Below are 13,378 nucleotides of genomic sequence, written 5' to 3'. Positions count from 1 at the left end.
TATGCCCAGACTCTCTTCTGGCCCCATCATTCCATAGCCAGAGCCAGGATCCTTCATGCCAGCGTCTATGCCTCATCCTTTCTCTCCTCCTTACCCCTGCCCACTTCATCCCAACCTTCCTCTTCTCCCTTCCCAAAAGAACATCCCGGCCTGAGGGGCCTCTCAAGATTGGTGGTGACCAGACAGCCCAATCCCACTTGGAAAAGTAGGGAAGGGCCTCCGGGAAATGTGAGGGGATTACAAGAGAGGAAAGGGAGTAACGGCGTGCCTCCATTTCCTCATCTGCGAAATACGCAGTGCATGGGATTGTTAGGAGAAACTGTACAAAGTGGGTGGTAAGAGCACCTGCTTCCAGTTATGCCTCATTTAATAAATACATATGGAAAAACATAATGGGAAACCACTCCATACCCACCAGATGGGTAAAAAAATAAAATACTGACAATACCAGAATGTGGAGTAAGGGGATTCTCATATAATGCTGGTAAGAAAACAAATTTGTATAACCACTGAGAAGCAACCAGTAATTCCACCCCTAGATATATACCCAGCAGAAATGTGTATGTGTGTGTGTGTCTGTGTGTGTGTTCCAAAACACATGTTCAAGAGTGTCACAGCAGCACTCTTCAGAATAGCCAAAAATGGAACCAATAGTAGAATAGTTAAGTCTCGATTTGAATATGCTGTTGATACATCCAACAATATAGACAAATCATATGTTAGCAAAAGATTACTACTGTATCACTCTATATAAACTCAGAAACAGGCAAAACTAATGCTACGGTTTGAATATCTCCTCCAAAACTCATGTTGAAATGTAATCATCGTTGTGACAGTATTAAGAAGTGAGACCTTTAAGAGATGATTAGGTCTTGGGGGCTCTACTCTCATAAATGGATTCATACTGTTATCACAGGAGTGGGCTGGTTATCATAGGAGTGAGATCCTGATAAAAGGATGAAGTTTACACCGTAATCTCAGCCCTTTGGGAGGCCAAGACAGGAGAATCACTTGAGCCCAAGAGCTTGAGACCATCCTGGGCAACATGGCAAAACCCAGTCCCTACGAAAAATACAAAAATTAGCTGGGTGTGGTGGCATGCACCTGTAGTCCTAGCTACTCAGGAGGCTGAGGTGGAGGAATCATCACCTGAACCTGAGGAGGTGGAGGCTGTAGTGAGCTGTGATTGCACTACTGTACTCCAGCCTGGGAAACAGAGGAAGACCCAGTCTCAAAAAAAAAAAAAAAAAAAAGATGGTGCCAGGCACAGTGGCTCACGCCTGTAATCCCAGCACTTTGGGAGGCTGAGGCAGTGGATCACCTAAGGTCAGGAGTTCGAGACCAGCCTGGCCAACATGGCAAAACCCCGTCTCTACTAAAAATACAAAAATTAGCCAGGCATGGTGGCACACACCTGTAGTCCCAGCTACTCGGGAGGCTGAGGCAGAAGGATCACTTGAATCCTAGAGATGGAGGTTGCAGTGAGCCGAGATCATGCCACTGCACTCCAGCCTGGGTGACAGAGCAAGACTCCTTCTCAAAAAAAAAAAAAAAAAAAAAAGGATGAAGTTTGGCCTCCTTCTGTGTCTCACACACTTGCTTCTGCCCTTCTGCTTTCCACCATGGGAGGACCCTTGCCAGATCCCAGTGCAATGCTCTTGGACTTTGCAGCCTCCAAAACCATGTGCCAAATAAACTTTTAGTGTTTATAAATTACCCAGTCTGTGGTATTCTGCTATAGCAGCAGAAAACAGACTAAGACAACTAATCTATGTTTTTAGAAACCAGGATAAAGTTTACATGTGGGGAGAGGAGTGAAGGTAGCCTTATGGGGTACAGGTAATATTATTTAGTTACAACCTCACTAAGTGAACATTTATTGAGCTAGACATTTCTCATTTCTGCACTTTTCTGTATGCATGTTATACTTCCATTTTTACTGAAAAAAAAAAAAGGCTTTTCCTGTTTATTTGTTTAAAGAGTGCTGGCTCTCAAGTCAGCCTGCCTGGGCTGGATTCCTGGCAGCAGAAACCAGGATAAGTTAGCCTGTGCCTCAGTGTCCTCATCCTTCATATTAAATGAATATTATTATAGTGTGGCTATGATGACTAAATGAATGAATCTGCATAAAACACTGAGAATGCTGCCTGCCAAATATTAAGTGCCCAGTGAGTGTTAGTTATTAGCCATGACCAGCCAAGTGAGTGAGATTAAGAGCCTGGAGCCAAAAGGCCTGCACTGAATCCTGGATTTGCCATTTACTAGCTCTGTGACTTTGGCAAAGTGGCATCCTCCCTCTTATCCTCAAATGCCCTCAGTTGTAAGAGAGATAATGCCGGCCCAGCCTGATAGGTCTGTGCAGAAACCTGCTGAGACAATGTGTGTAAAGCACTAAACACAGTGCCTGGCATGGAGTAAGGCTCAATGCCTCTTATTATGATCATTGATTACCATGGTAACCCTATAAACCCATTTTATAGATGGGGCTCCAGGTAGTAAAAACGTGGGCTTAAGGTCACATGCAACTAAATGTCATTCAAACTCATTTTTAGGACAACAAAGCCTGTGTTCCATTCACACCCAGCCTCCAATTGGCACCTCCCGCTCCCCACCTCCAGAGGCAGCATAGCCTTGGAGACTTTTCCCCAAACCCAATCAGCACCTTTTCCTCTTGCCCAGTGGCCCTGCTACCACTGAAGCCCTTGTCTTTCCAACTCCAGTTGTCAGATTCTGTGTGCCCAGAGGGGGTTATGTCTTCCCTGCTGGCCCAGATCTAGCGCTAACCTGAGAGTTCTGGTGCCCTCAGTCAGGGTGCATCCCGGGCCCCAGATCTAACCTCAGCTGCGCGAAGAGAGGGTCTCAGAGAGAAGCCACAGATCCCAGCAGGCTTTCCATGCCAGGGGCCTCTTTCACTTCAGTCTCCTTTGTCTTTGGCCTGAGAGAGGTAAAGATGACTGGTGACAGCTGGAGAGAACATGATGGCAGAGGAACAGGGCTGGGTAGGCCCAGCAACAAGGCCTATTACGCCTGGAACTCCTAATCCACAGGGCCTCTGTCTCCTCTCCTGAAACCTGGATTCACTCCCTTGGCCTGCACCATTTTCAGAGACTTGATGTATGGAGCCAGTAATCTTTGAAATCGGTGCAGGCTGTTCCTTACCCCCACCCAGTCATGATGATCTAAAGAGCAGCAGAAGCTGGGCCCCAAGCCAGGGGAAAGCCAGACGGCCTGAAATGGAAAAGAGCTTTGCTCCCGGCTTGGGATGCACAAACTGTGGGGCAGTCTGCACTGGCCCTGCAGTCCGAGCCAAGGGTTCAGATCTCAGCTCTGTCCTTATTAGCTGTGGGCTTGTCTCTTCACCACTGTGAACCTCAGTTTCCTTATCTGTAAACTGGGGATGCTATTCCCTACTTCACTCTGGCAGGCTGTTAAGGAGGATCAAATGAGGCTGTCTATAAAAATCACAGGCTTGTATACCAGAAAGCAGGTTACAAATTGATGGTGTCCTTATTATGACCCTCTTGGGTCTCTTTTGATGCTAAGATTCTATGATGATTTGGAGTGAAAGGATAGAGAGAAGAGGAGGGAGTACTAGCAAGGGAAAAACCAAGAGAGGGAGGGGCCGAAACAGGGAACAGGATAGAGGGATGGAAAGGCAGAGACAGGTGAATAGATGTGATGAAATGAAAAGCTTGGAGAGGTGAGAGAGATTTAGAAACAGGTATGAAATCAGATATCAGAAAATAGAATGAGTAGGTGGTGGGTGGATGACAGGTGATGGCATTATTTGGGTAGATGAGTGGTTGAAGTTCCTGTGAATTAAGGGTCTGGGGTAAACTCTCCCTCTTCATTCATTTGTTCATTCTTCAGAGGAAAGAATGAGGTAGTAGCTGTCAAGCTAGACCAAGTCTCAGAGCCCACATCTACCCATCAGGCTTGCTCCCAGCAGCAACCAAGAGCCCTCTGAGGGCAATGGACTGGAGGATAGGTTTCTGCAGTTCCTCGAGTCAGACCCCTGGGTTCTGAGTCCAAAGTCTGAGGTGGGGATCAGCTACCTGGAATGCTGGTCTCCTGCCCCCGCTCCCCACCCTGACTTCCACTAATGAATGGGAGTTTCATTAGGCTCTTTCAGGCCACACTGACGTGTACCCCTCAGTACCTGGCTCCTACACAGGCAAACAAGAAAGCAGGCATGGGATAGGGGAGGGAGAGAAGGTGTAGAGCCTGAAAAGGTGAGATGGTCAGGGAAACAGATGGATGCTGGGTAAGGGCACACAGCACTCCACCCCATCCTGCTCCTCTCTTCTTGGGCCCCACCTTATTGCCTCCCAAGGACCCTATATGGAATGTCAGAGCTAGGGAGAAAGTGACAGGCTCAGGTGACCCTATTCCCCACCACATTAGGAGGCATCACTGGCGTTCTCACCCCATCCCCCAGGTCAGCTTGCTGCCCCGTTGCAGCAAGTTACACCTCTCTCTGGGCCTTAGTTTTCCCATTTGTACAATGGGGAGGTGGGACTTAGTAATCTAAAAGCCGGCCTGATTCTAACCTCTCTTCCAAGCCCATCTCATCCTGCTCCCAACTCACCTTCTGGATGTGCCTGCCCTGCTGGGCCTCCTGAATGTCAGATAAGTGCCACTCTGTGTGAGAAATCTCTGGGCCTTTGGGATCCTCTGGGATGGCAGTGGAGGGGAGGTGGGTGAACAAAAGGAAGACTAAGGAGCTGGAGTGAGACAGAAAACCTCTCTTCCCTCCTTCCATCTCTACTGCATGTCCCATTTGTTCCAGCAGGGAAAGCAGGGGCAGAGGAGTGCCCCAGGACAGAATAGGCCTCTGGCTTTCCTGGTGAAAGGGAGCTTTAGGGAGCCCAAGATCCTCTGCTCCTTAGGAACTCCCCAGGGGACCTCCAGACCCTCCTCAGAGACCCTAGCCTCCCAGCACCTTCTGTGGCTCCCGATTAGCACTACTTTTGGAAGGAGCAGCTAGACCAGAGGTGAGGGTGGATGGTATGCAGTTGGTGGTAAGTGGGTGGTGAGTTGACGGTAGGCAGACAAATGGGTGGATGGTGAGTGCGTGGGGAGGAGAGTGAATGGTGGATGGGGCTGAATGGATGGTGGGTGGGTAATGAGTAGGTGGTGGGTGGATGACAGGTGATGACATTATTTGGGTAGAATTGTGGTTGAAGATCCTGTGAATTAAGGGTCTGGGGTAAAGGTGATGACAGGAGTCTCAAGCTAAGAAACCGTATTATCTCTAACTATAGAGACAATCTCTATATTTACACCCAAGTGCTGGGATAGGACCTGGAACTCAGTAGCCCCACCCCCAGGACCATCTTCAATTTCCCTAAGTGATCTCAGGGCCGAGGGCACTTTCCCATGTGCACGCTCTACTCCCAGCAGGGTTCCCAGGCTTGGCCCCACTGACCGCCCCTGTAAGAGACTCCCACCTTCGAATACACACCCTACTTCTGTGGTTCACATTCACAGCTCCAGCCTCTTCTTCCAGTTGCAGGGTGGAATTGGGCCTCTGGACCTCCTGGCAGCCCAGGATCTCTATGACCCCTAGGACCTTAGGTCTACTCTGGCCACGAAGGGCCCCAGGACCACCCTGGATGCCCAGGAGTTTCTGGGCTGCCAGGAACCCTGTGGACACTGGACCTTTCAGGGTTGCCCAGCCCAGACAAGCTCCTAGGAATCCATGGAGCTCAAGAACCAGTGAAGCCTCTGGGCCAGGGTCTCCTCGAGGACAACCAGGCCAGCCAGGTCTACAGGTGAGAAGAAGCCACCTACCCTGCCAGCCCACTCCTCTGTCCCAAGCCCTCCTGAAACCTTCCTTGACACAACCTTTTAACTTCTCTCAGGTGACTTCTCACTTATCACTGAGCTTTTTAGCCACCCTTTCTCTAGATGTCCGATTGCCACAACTAGAGTATGAGTTAAGAGACATTGACGGCCAGGCGCAGTGCCTCACACCTGTAATCCCAGCACTTTGGGAGGCCAAGGATGGAGGATCATGAGGTCAGGAGATCAAGATCATCCTGGCTAACATGGTGAGACCCCATCTCTACTAAAAATACAAAAAATTGGCTGGGCATGGTGGCACATACCTGTAGTTCCAGCTATCTGGGAGGCTGAGACATGAGAATAGCTTGAACCTGGGAGGCAGAGGTTGCAGTGAGCCAAGATCGTGCCACTGCACTCCAGCCTGGGTGACAGAGCGATACTCCATCTCAAAAAAAAAAAAAAAAAAGAGAACTGACAACTGCGCCTTTCTTTCTTCCCCTTCCCCTTGTTTCTTCAGTCTCTTCCTTCCTTCTCTTTCTTTAGCACCCCCTCCCCCATCCTTCCCTACATCTTTTCCTACAACAAATGCTGCTTACATGGATGACACCATGTCCTACACATCCCTGTGTGTTCGGAAACTGACACTTAATAGATGCTCAGTAATGCCTATTGGCTCACTAACCCTGTACCTCACTCCCCTAGGATCTCCCCCTGGGGGGATTCCCCAGGGGCTGGAAAGCTCATCTTATCCTGTATTCTACCCCCCTTCCCAATACAGGGTAGAAGAGAGAGCAAGGCTTGCATAGTGGGAGAGGCTTGGAGGGGCCTCCTGGAGCCTCTAGTCCACCTGGAAAGGTGATCTATGCTCAGGTGGGTCTCCCTGAGAGAACAGAAGAGGCCTGTGTCCTCAGGCCAGGGCTCCCTTTCTTTATGGCTGCCCTTTCCTCTTTCTCTTTTACCTCCTTGTGATGGTTAGTACTGAGTGTCAACTTGATTGGATTGAAAGATGCAAAGTTTTGATCCTGGGTGTGTCTGTGACGGTGTTGCCAAAGGAGATTAACATTTGAGTCAGTGGTCTGGGAAAGGCAGACCCACTCTTAATCTGGATGGACCCAATCTAATCAGCTGCCAGCATGGCTAGGATAAAAGCATGCAGAAGAATGTGAAAATACTAGACTGGCTTAGCCTCCCAGCCTACATCTTTCTCCCATGCTGGATGCTTCCTGCCCTCGAACATCAGACTCCAAGTTCTTCAGCTTTGGGACTCGAACTGGCTTCCTTGCTCCTCAGCATGCAGATGGACTATTGTGGGACCTTGTGATCATGTGAGTTTAATATTCCTTAATAAACTCATATATATATATAAACTCACATATATATAAACTCATATATATATAAACTCATATATATATAATATCCTATTAGTTCTGTCCCTCTAGAGAACCCTAACTAATACACTCCTCTTCCTCCTCAAAGCAACATCCTCAAATATTCCTCTCAAATATCACCTCCTACCATTAAGGATTAATTCCCTTGGCTTTGAGGAAGCAGTGTGTACAGTAGAATATCTGATAGACCAGGGATTGTGATCTTACACGTCAATTTTTTTTTTTTTTTTTTTGAGACAGAGTCTTGCTCTGTCACCCAGGCTGGAGTAGTGTGGTGCGATCTCAGCTCACTGCAAGCTCTGCCTCCCGGGTTCATGCCATTCTCCTGCCTCAGCCTCCTGAGTAGCTGGGACTACAGGCACCCGCCACCATGCCCAGCTATTTTTTTTTTTTTTTTGTATTTTTAGTAAAGACAGGGTTTCACTACATTAGCCAAGATGATCTCCATCTCCTGACCTCGTGATCCACCTGCCTCGGGCTCCCAAAGTGCGGGATTACAGGCATGAGCCGCACATGTCAATTCTTATATGTCAGTGAAGCCTATGCAAGTGTCTTTCTCGGCTGGGCGCGGTGGCTCACGCCTGTAATCCCAGCACTCTGGGAGGCCGAGGTGGGTGGATCATGAGGTCAGGAGATCGAGACCATCCTGGCTAACACGGTGAAACCCCGTCTCTACTAAAGAATATGAAAAATTAGCAGGGTGTGGTAGCAGGCACCTGTAGTCCCAGCTACTCGGGAGGCTGAGGTAGGAGAATGGGATGAACCCGGGAGGTGGAGCTTGCAGTGAGCCGAGATCGCACCACCGCACTCCAGCCTGGGTGACAGAGCGACTCCATCTCAAAAAAAAAAAAAAAAGAAGAAGAAAATGTCTTTCTCTTCTCAGAATAAATAATTCCAGATGCCTCCCCTACCCTCTCTTCTCTCACCTATCTGCTCATAATTTAAGCCATTGGCAATACCCTGCCACTCCCCTCATTGTTTCATCTGCTCCCCTTCTCTCAAAGTTCTCTGGCAGAAGTGGATGCTCTCCCTCCTCCCTACTGCCTCTAATACCACCATCATTACCCCTAGCCTCCGGGTGTTACCCCAGTAGCAGAAGAAGGAAGGTGTCTACAGAGACACTCTGTGACTGTCCCCTGTGACTGTTTTGCCTCCGCTTCCAGAGGACAGACATAACCTGGTTCCTCAATCAGACACCTGCGGACACTTTATCCACTTCCCAGCTAGGAGCAGGGTTCATTAGCCCTAGTGAAGAATTCCTCTCCCCTTTTACCTATGAGATGCAGCCCTACTCAAGAGAAGCTTTCTCTGAGACCCTTGCAACTGACTCCTTCTGCCCCTTCTGGGTTTTCTTTCCTGCAGCTTCCTCACTGGGTGTCTTAGTCTGTTTCATGCTGCTATAACAGAATACCTGAGATTAGATAATTTATTTAAAACATGGATTTATTTCTTACCATTCTAGAGACTCGGAAGTCCAAGATCAGGGGGCCTGCATCTGGTGAGGGCCTTCAGGCTGTGTCATCCCATGGCAGAAGGCAAAAGGACAAGAGAGCAAGAGATCAAACTTGCAGCCTCAGCCTCAAGTCTTTTTATAATTGTCATTAATCCATTCATGAGGCCGGAGTTCGTGACCTACAAACCTCTCGTTAGGCCCCACCTTCCAACGCTGTTGTGTTGGGGATTAATTTTCTACACATGCTTTTTGAGGGTCACATTCAAACTATAGCACTGGGTCTTTGAGTCCAAGATAGAGACGTTCCTGCATAGCCAAGTGTCTCCAAGGACAGCCCAGCTGATACCAGCAATGAGTACTGTACCTTCCACTGAATCCGAAGAGGATGCAGCAAACTGCTGGTACAGTCATCCCTGGCTTCCATGCGGGCATAAGCAGAGGCTTGGGTGGACATTTCCCTTCACTTAGGGGTTTGACAGCCCAGCCACCTGGCCAGAGACCTGGCTCTCCTGCACAAGGGGTCTGTAGCTGCGTGTGCTGCCTCCAAGTGGACAATGATAGTGCTAATAATACCATTCACAGAAGGCCTCCAGTGGGTGGGCATTGTACTAGGTGAGGGTACCAAAGAAGTAAGTAAATCCCTGCCTTTAGAAGAGCTTGTGGTTTGAAGTGGGAGACCTGTGGGTAAACACACAGTGCTGTGTAATAGAGAGAAATGCATAGGAAGCCAAGAAAACAAAGACGAACCAAGGGTGGTTAGAGTAAGCTTCAAAGGAAGGTGATATTGAGCTGGGTGTGTTGGGTGACAGAATCCCAGCTTACACTCGAGGCTGAGGCAGGAGGATCCTTGAGCCCAGGAGTTTGAGGTAATCTTGAGCAACATAAGAAGACTCCATCTCATAAATAAGTAAATAAATATTTTTTTAAAGGAAGTGACATTGGATCTGTGTCTTGAAAGATCAGTAGAAATTCACAATCTTGGGGACATTGCCTAACTCTTGCAAGCCTGAGTTGCCTTAGTTTAAAGGATTGTTGTAAAGATTAGGGGGAAAGTTATGTGAAGTGCTTATAATTGGCATTCAACAAACTATAATCAGCAAAACTATTGTTGGAAATAGAGTGTGTATCAGTCAGGATTCCCATCTTCCTGCTCATGTAGCTTCTCTCCTTTCATGATCAGGAAGGAAGACAGAAAACCACATAAGCAGCACTTAACTCCAGGCCTTTGGGAAACACCATTATTTTCTTCAATCCTAAGCAGAAGGATCTAACTTTCTATTTTCTTCAGGTGAATAATTTGCTCCTAGCACCATCCCACCCCTTTCCAACCTGCCTGGTGTCTCAGATCATCGTTGAAGGGGCCCCTATAGACATAAACTGGCCCTGATTGCCTTATAGATAGCAGCAGGGGGGGACAACTGTCAGATAATGTCGGAGGGAAGACACTCCAGAGACGTACTTTCTTATTCCTCTTCCAAGGTAGAGGATTCCAATGCAGAAGTTCCTCAGTGATGACCTTCCATGTTCCACAGTGACCAAGTAAAACATACTGGGGGTGATCATTCGAGTAGCCTGAGGACTATCAAGATACTCAGTCCAGTTCTGCCTCCCTTTCCTGGTGTGAAAAGCCGAGAGAACAGAGAGGCCTAGCCCTGGCCTCTGCTTTCAGATGGGAGGGCTACTTTACCACTTCCATTCTGTGGGCTACAGAGGAAGGATGTGGGGAGCTGGAGAGTTTAGGGGTGAGGAAGCAGCAAGGGGCTCATTGTGTTTGCCCAGGTCTTGCTGATCAAGTCTCCAGTAGGCATGAAACTAAGGCCAAGCTCCGGTTCCAGCAGCTGCCATCAGCAGGCACTGGTGCCAGAGAGGGGCAATTGGGGATGTCTTAGGGAGCTGGCAGAGCCCCAGCCATACCACTAGGCCACGAGATGGGGGAAGGGATGTCACATAAAGAGTGAAAAGGATCTGTGGCCCTCCTCTGCCTCCCCATACACCAGGGTTCAGCCCCAATGGGCTTGAGCTCCTCTGCAGCCGTGGCTGGGCTCTGTGGGGGGAAAGGAAGACAAAGCTGCAGGCATACCCTGATTTAAACCAACTCAATAAATGAAAAGTCATATTTGGAATTACAGTGTCAGAACTTGAAGAGCCCTTAACAGTAATTTACCCATGAATTTAAAAAATCTAAGCAGTGGAGCCCTGTGTTTAATGAAGTTTTACACAGAACCAAAAATATGAAAAGGTGAAAGTGGGACTGTTCTGGATTGGTTAACTGGGCCTCACCTCCTCCAAGTGCTTTCACTATCACCTCTCTCTCTTTTTTTTTTTTTTTTGAGACAGAGTCTTTCTCTGTCGCCCTGGAGTGAGGCTGGAGTGCAATGGCGCGATCTTGGCTCACTGCAAACTCTGCCTCCCAGGTTCATGCCATTCTCCTGCCTCAGCCTCCCGCATAGCTAGGATTACAGGTGCTTGCCACCATGCCTGGCAATTTTTTTTTTTTTTTTTTTTGTATTTTTAGTAGAGACAGGGTTTCACTGTGTTAGCCAGGATGGTCTCTATCTCCTGACCTGGTGATCCACCCTCCTCGCCCTCCCAAAGTGCTGGGATTACAGGCGTGAGCCACCGTCCCGGCCTCACTATCACCTCTCTGAGACTGTGAGGAAGGCATTTTGCAACCCACTCCTCTAGCTGGGGTACCTCAACTTCAGTTTACAGGTGGGGAAACTGAAAACTAGAGAGAGAAGAGGATTTACCCAAGCTCATGCAACTCGGGACAGCAGAGCTGGTCTGGGACTTCTCACCACAGCACAGTGTCTCTTACTTTGGTCCAAAGATTTAATTTTTCTGCAGAGTTCTTACCACTGAGTTCCCAAGTCTACTGATAATCTATCTTTATCTATAAAAATTACATTCTCACACAAACTTGTATAGACGGGTATGCCTGCCTTCAATGAGGTGGGGGAAAGTCACAGGGGTGAGAAGGGTGACCATACTTTTAAATTTTCAGATAGGAGGAAAAATACAAAAAACAACTCTTGGCTGGGTGCAGTGGCTCACGCCTGGAATCCCAACACCTTGGGAGGCTGAACTGGGAGGACCACTCGAGCCCAGGAGTCAGAGACCAGCCTGGGAAACATAGCAAGACCTCTTCTCTACAAAAAAAAAATTTTTTTAATCAGCCAGGCTTGCTGGCACAGGCCTGTAGTCCCGGCTACTCGGGAGGCTGAGACAGGAGAATCGCTTGAGCCCAGGAGTTTGAGGCTGCAATGAGTCATGATGGTGCCACTACACTCCAGCCTGGGCAACAGAGGTGAGACTGTGTCTCAAAAAGAAAGAAAAAAGGAAGTCTTCCTTTCCCTCCACCTCCTTACAATTCCTTCCAGATAGTCTCAGTCCATATATATATACTCAATCCATATATATACACATATATGTGTATATACACATATATGTATATATAATATATATAATTTTATTTACCCAAATGGAATTATGCTCTACACAGTATTTGCCTCACTTTTAAAAAAACTTAACAGTATATCTTAGAGATACCTCCATATCAGTGCACTTAGACCAACGTCCATCTCTTTAATAGCTGCGTATCATTTCATTCCATTAGCTTGCTGCCCGTTATTTTCTATTAAAAACAATATGGCAATAAATAGGCCGGGTGCAGTGGCTCACACCTGTAATCCCAGCACTTTAAGAGGCCAAGGCAGGTGGATCACTTGAGGTCAGGAGTTCAAGACCAGCCTGGCCAACATGGTGAAACTTCATCTCTTCTAAAAATACAAAAATTAGCTGGGTGTGGTGTCATGTGCCTGTAGTCCCAGCTACTCAGGAAGCTGAGCCAGGAAAAATCACTTGAACCCGGGAGGCAGAGGTTGCAGTGAGCCGAGATTGCACCACTGCACTCCAGCCTGGGCGACACAGCGACACTCCATCTCAAAAAAAAAGAAAAAAGAAAAGAAAAAGAAAACCACCAACATTGCAATAATCCTATATATATGTACATACGTCTTTGCACAATTCCACAACTGAATTGAATTCATTGAATTCAGTATTCCTAGAATTTAAACTGCTGAGTTAACAAGGTGTGTACGTTTTTAAATTTTTGATGGATAGGGAACTTCTGTGCAGACTTAGGGATTACTCATCTCTGGTCCTGAGCTGCTCCCCTCTGTAACCTCCCTTGCTCTCCTCCCAACTTTGTCCACATTTCTTTGCCAGGGGCCACCTAGAGGCTAGGCCCTATGGGACATTTTGGGTTTTCTTGGCCTCCTCCAACCGGAGGCTGGTATCCCTGGTAAAAATAAATAAATAAAAATAAATAATAAATAAATAAACTGACCAGGCTCTGCCAGTTGTCACCCTCAAGGTAAACAGAGCTTCTTGGCCCAGCCCTAACCACCTGAGTACTCTGGCGCTGGCCCAGCCTCATCCAGGAATTCCCAGTGGGCTCCGGCCTAGCCAGCTCCAAACCCCAAATCCAGAGCCACACTTTCAGTCCAGCCTCCTTCTGCTGGGAAAGCCTGCAGAAGAGAAGAAATGCTGCTCTTTCTAGGGGACCTTCCAGATCCATGAAGGGGACACTATGCCTCCAGGACCTTCCCTCCCCTTGCCAAAGAGCAGAAAGAACAGAAGCATACAACCCAGGAGAAAACAACCAAAGAATACTTATAAAAGGAACTCATCTGCATATGCAAATATACCTCAAAAGACTTGAGGAGGTTCAATGAAAAAGACTGTCAGA

Source organism: Symphalangus syndactylus, chromosome 20 (assembly GCF_028878055.3).
Source record: "Symphalangus syndactylus isolate Jambi chromosome 20, NHGRI_mSymSyn1-v2.1_pri, whole genome shotgun sequence".
Taxonomy (NCBI): domain Eukaryota; kingdom Metazoa; phylum Chordata; class Mammalia; order Primates; family Hylobatidae; genus Symphalangus; species Symphalangus syndactylus.
Note: the sequence above shows the minus strand (reverse complement) of the source record.